At 59.8% G+C, this 5,615-nt stretch overlaps 1 long non-coding RNA gene across 1 annotated transcript; it reads left to right on the top strand.

Annotated features, from left to right (window-relative positions):
- Positions 1-3: 3 nt before the first annotated feature.
- On the top strand, positions 4-882 carry LOC115384775 (uncharacterized). The gene is made up of 2 exons (XR_003930955.1): positions 4-449; positions 480-882. It is a non-coding gene; the product is annotated as an uncharacterized LOC115384775 (long non-coding RNA).
- The last annotated feature ends 4,733 nt before the right edge of the window (positions 883-5,615 follow it).

Below are 5,615 nucleotides of genomic sequence, written 5' to 3'. Positions count from 1 at the left end.
GAGGGGTCTGGGGGGTCTGGGGGGTCTTCAGGGGGTCTCAGGAGGTTCCTGCTCGGTCTGAGGGACTGAGGGTTCTCCATCGTGTTGTTCAGTAGAAACATTTCAATAGAAGAACCAGGAGGGGGCGGAGCTTGGCTTCATGGTGCTTCTGCTAAAACTAGTTTGAACCAGCAGGAAACGGCGGTTTACCAGACCAGGTTAACCTGTTTTAGACCAGTTCAGACTGGGTTAAAACCAGGTTAACCTGCTTTAAACCAGGTTTAGACCAGGTTAACCTACCTAAACCGGGTTTAAATCAGGTTAACCTACCTAAACCAGGTTTAGACCAGGTTAATCTACCTAAACCAGGTTTAGACCAGGTTAACCTACCTAAACTGGGGTTAGACCAGGTTAACCTACCTAAACCGGGTTCAGACCAGGTCAACCTACCTAAACCGGGTTCAGACCAGGTTAATCTACCTAAACTGGGTTTAGACCAGGTTAACCTACCTAAACCGGGTTCAGACCAGGTTAATCTACCTAAACTGGGTTTAGACCAGGTTAACCTACCTAAACCAGGTTTAGACCAGGTTAATCTACCTAAACCGGGTTCAGACCAGGTTAACCTACCTAAACTGGGTTCAGACCAGGTTAACCTACCTAAACTGGGTTTAGACCAGGTTAACCTACCTAAACCGGGTTCAGACCAGGTTAATCTACCTAAACCGGGTTCAGACCAGGTTAACCTACCTAAACCGGGTTCAGACCAGGTTAACCTACCTAAACTGGGTTTAGACCAGGTTAATCTACCTAAACCGGGTTTAGACCAGGTTAACCCACCTAAACCGGGTTTAGACCGGTGTTGTAAACTGTGCTGTGTAAATAAAGCTGGATTGAACTGGACGAGTCGTCGTGCTTTATTGGACGCTCCGTCCTGCTGGACGTGGAGGAAACCGGATGCTGACGGTGCTGCTCCACCTGCTCCACCTCCGGGTCCAGAGGACACTCCTGGTCCAGAGGACACTCCTGGTCCAGAGGACACTCCTGGTCCAGAGGACACTCCTGGTCCAGGACGGACTCGCGTCCTTCACAGGTTGAGACAACAAGACGTCCAGCTGGGAGCGAAGCCAGCTAGCTTAGCCGCGTGCTAATGCTAGCGAGCTAGCGCGCCGCGTGGAGACAGACGTCAGCCGTGGACAGTAACACGGTCACTCTGGTGGTTGGACTGTCCCACTGTCCTCCACCTCCACCGGGCTGCGGCGCTGTCTGGGGGGTTCCTCACAGGGGGGGGGAGCTTCCTCACGGGGGGTTCCTCACAGGGGGGGGGAGCTTCCTCACGGGGGGTTCCTCACAGGGGGGGGGTTTCTCACAGGGGGGGGGGGTTCCTCACGGGGGGTTCCTCACAGTCGGGGGTTCCTCCCTCCTCCTCCCTCCTCCCTCATCCTCCCTCCTTCCTCCCCCCTCCTTCCTCCTCCCTCATCCTCCCTCCTCCTTCCTCCTTCCGCCTTCCTCCCTCCTCTTCCTCCTTCCTCCTTCCTCCCTCCTCCCTCCTCTTCCTCCTCCCTCCTTCCTCCTCCCTCCTTCCTCCTCCCTCCTCCCTGGACGCTCAGTCCTCGGTTGGCCCCGCCCCTCTCCCCAATGGGGGGTCTGGCTGCTGTGGACCGGGACAGGTACACCTGCAGAATGATGACCTCTGACCTCATCATCTCCTCTGAGTCCCAGATGATCAGAGTCAGAACTCATTCCACTGTGTCCTGGTCCACTGTCCTGGTCCACTGTCCTGGTCCACTGTCCTGGTCCACTGTGACCTGTCCACTGTGTCCTGGTCCACTGTCCTGGTCCACTGTGTCCTGGTCCACTGTGTCCTGGTCCACTGTCCTGGTCCACTGTCCTGGTCCACTGTGACCTGTCCACTGTGTCCTGGTCCACTGTGACCTGTCCACTGTGTCCTGGTCCACTGTGTCCTGGTCCACTGTCCTGGTCCACTGTGACCTGTCCACTGTGTCCTGGTCCACTGTGTCCTGGTCCACTGTGTCCTGGTCCACTGTGTCCTGGTCCACTGTGACCTGTCCACTGTGTCCTGGTCCACTGTGACCTGTCCACTGTGTCCTGGTCCACTGTGACCTGGTCCACTGTCCTGGTCCACTGTCCTGGTCCACTGTGACCTGTCCACTGTGTCCTGGTCCACTGTCCTGGTCCACTGTCCTGGTCCACTGTGACCTGTCCACTGTGTCCTGGTCCACTGTGACCTGTCCACTGTGTCCTGGTCCACTGTCCTGGTCCACTGTCCTGGTCCACTGTGACCTGTCCACTGTGTCCTGGTCCACTGTCCTGGTCCACTGTGTCCTGGTCCACTGTGTCCTGGTCCACTGTGACCTGGTCCACTGTCCTGGTCCACTGTGTCCTGGTCCACTGTGTCCTCCTGTCCTGCTGCTGTCTTCTAAATGTCTTCAGTGACTTCCTGTCCTCCATCATGAAACTGGATCGGGTTTTGGTTCTTGGAGACTTCTACCTGCACGTTGACGATGGCTCATGTAACCCAGCAGCTGACCTCTGACCTCTGACTAAATCCTTTATCTTCCAGCAGCAGGGGTCAGGCCCCGCCCACAGCAGGGGTCAGGCCCCGCCCACAGCAGGGGTCAGGCCCCGCCCACAGCAGGGGTCAGGCCCCGCCCACAGCAGGGGTCAGGCCCCGCCCACAGCAGGGGTCAGGCCCCGCCCACAGCAGGGGTCAGGCCTGGACCTGGTCTTCTCGAGGCCTCCGTGTTGGACGTGTGTGTGTGGAGGACGTTCTGAGGAACCTCCACACAGGAGGACCGCCACTGGACCACAGCTGGAGGGTTCTGGGTCTTGTTTGACCCTGGTGACCTGGCCCAGTGCTCTGATGCTGGCTGTGTGGCTCCGTTCTGGACCGAGAGGCTCTGAAGTCCGGCCTTGTCTCCAGGAAGCCGCGTCTCCCTGGTTACAGGACGGCGTCCTGAGCCTGAAGACTGTGGTGGACTGAGCCGCAAGCTCCTGGTCCAGACCGGGTCCTCGGGGACTGAAATGAACCGTTCGGGGGGAAAGGTCCAGAGACTCTGCTGCTCTGACAGCATCAAGTAAGAAAACCCGCCAGTGTTTGACACCCGGACCTGCAGGGAGTCCCTGCTGGTCCTGTCAGGTGACAGCAGCGACTGTTCAGACCCGAACCGTAAAGACTCAACCCGGAACCTGCCCCGTTCGGTCCAGGCCCGGTCAGACCTCTTCATGTCTGTCCTCCGTTACTCCCGTATGGCCTGAAGACGTCTCGGCTCTGATGGGGACCGGACCGTCCTCCGGTCCTGTAGACGTGTCTCCATCTGCCGTCTGAGTGTTGTTGAGACAGCGGGACCCTGAGGGACCAGAAAGGTCCGCCTGTCGCTGTCTTCTGGTGTCTTTCCTTCCTCCTTCAAGCGTGCGGTCGTAGGACCAGAACTTCGGGGCCCTCATTTATCAAGCGGTCGTACGGCGGCTTACGGGCGCACGCCCGTCGTACGTCCGTACGGAAGACGGCTCGGCGTTTGTCAGTCTGACGGTGATCGATGGGACAGACGAAATGTCAGGACGGGTCTGGCGTCGCGGAGCAGGTCCAGTCGGGGCGGACTGCGGCACAGAAAACCTGGCGGAGCGTGAAAATGATTATGAAGCACATCTGAAACAGCCAGACAGCAGAAGCCGCTCACATTCAGGACAGATTAAAATGAAGAATAAAAAATAAATCACGCCCTGACAGAATATCTTATCTAATCCCCCTCTGTGGGATTAGTGAAGGATTTTTAACTTTCAAGAAGTCCTCTGGTCCGTCCTGCACGGACAGGAGCCGTTTAACAGCGAGAAGACGAACAGCCGCTGCAGAGCAGCTTCAGGCCAGCGGGGGGCGCTGCTGGTCCCGGGTCTGGAGGAGGAGACGGGACCAGCAGAACCAGGGACCAGCAGAGCCTCCATGGGTCTGGAGGAGGAGACGGGACCAGCAGAACCAGGGACCAGCAGAGCCTCCATGGGTCTGGAGGAGGAGACGGGACCAGCAGAACCAGGGACCAGCAGAGCCTCCATGGGTCTGGAGGAGGAGACGGGACCTGCAGAACCAGGGACCAGCAGAGCCTCCATGGGTCTGGAGGAGGAGACGGGACCAGCAGAGCCTCCATGGGTCTGGAGGAGGAGACGGGACCAGCAGAGCCTCCATGGTCTGGAGGAGGAGACGGGACCAGCAGAGCCTCCATGGGTCTGGAGGAGGAGACGGGACCAGCAGAGCCAACATGGGTCTGGAGGAGGAGACGGGACCTGCAGAACCAGGGACCAGCAGAGCCTCCATGGGTCTGGAGGAGGAGACGGGACCTGCAGAACCTCCATGGGTCTGGAGGAGGAGACGGGACCAGCAGAGCCTCCATGGGTCTGGAGGAGGAGACGGGACCAGCAGAACCAGGGACCAGCAGAGCCTCCATGGGTCTGGAGGAGGAGACGGGACCAGCAGAACCAGGGACCAGCAGAGCCAACATGGGTCTGGAGGAGGAGACGGGACCAGCAGAGCCTCCATGGGTCTGGAGGAGGAGACGGGACCTGCAGAACCAGGGACCAGCAGAGCCAACATGGGTCTGGAGGAGGAGACGGGACCTGCAGAACCAGGGACCAGCAGAGCCTCCATGGGTCTGGAGGAGGAGACGGGACCTGCAGAACCTCCATGGGTCTGGAGGAGGAGACGGGACCAGCAGAGCCTCCATGGGTCTGGAGGAGGAGACGGGACCAGCAGAACCAGGGACCAGCAGAGCCTCCATGGGTCTGGAGGAGGAGACGGGACCTGCAGAACCAGGGACCAGCAGAGCCTCCATGGGTCTGGAGGAGGAGACGGGACCAGCAGAACCAGGGACCAGCAGAGCCAACATGGGTCTGGAGGAGGAGACGGGACCAGCAGCGCCTCCATGGGTCTGGAGGAGGAGACGGGACCTGCAGAACCAGGGACCAGCAGAGCCAACATGGGTCTGGAGGAGGAGACGGGACCTGCAGAACCAGGGACCAGCAGAGCCTCCATGGGTCTGGAGGAGGAGACGGGACCTGCAGAACCTCCATGGGTCTGGAGGAGGAGACGGGACCAGCAGAGCCTCCATGGGTCTGGAGGAGGAGACGGGACCAGCAGAACCAGGGACCAGCAGAGCCTCCATGGGTCTGGAGGAGGAGACGGGACCTGCAGAACCAGGGACCAGCAGAGCCTCCATGGGTCTGGAGGAGGAGACGGGACCAGCAGAACCAGGGACCAGCAGAGCCAACATGGGTCTGGAGGAGGAGACGGGACCAGCAGAGCCTCCATGGGTCTGGAGGAGGAGACGGGACCTGCAGAACCAGGGACCAGCAGAGCCAACATGGGTCTGGAGGAGGAGACGGGACCTGCAGAACCAGGGACCAGCAGAGCCTCCATGGTCTGGAGGAGGAGACGGGACCTGCAGAACCAGGGACCAGCAGAGCCAACATGGGTCTGGAGGAGGAGACGGGACCAGCAGAACCAGGGACCAGCAGAGCCTCCATGGGTCTGGAGGAGGAGACGGGACCAGCAGAGCCTCCATGGGTCTGGAGGAGGAGACGGGACCAGCAGAACCAGGGACCAGCAGAGCCTCCATGGGTCTGGA

This window comes from Salarias fasciatus, unplaced genomic scaffold, assembly GCF_902148845.1.
Source record: "Salarias fasciatus unplaced genomic scaffold, fSalaFa1.1, whole genome shotgun sequence".
In the NCBI taxonomy this organism is placed as follows: Eukaryota; Metazoa; Chordata; class Actinopteri; order Blenniiformes; family Blenniidae; genus Salarias; species Salarias fasciatus.
This window is presented reverse-complemented; position numbering and strand designations above follow the sequence as displayed.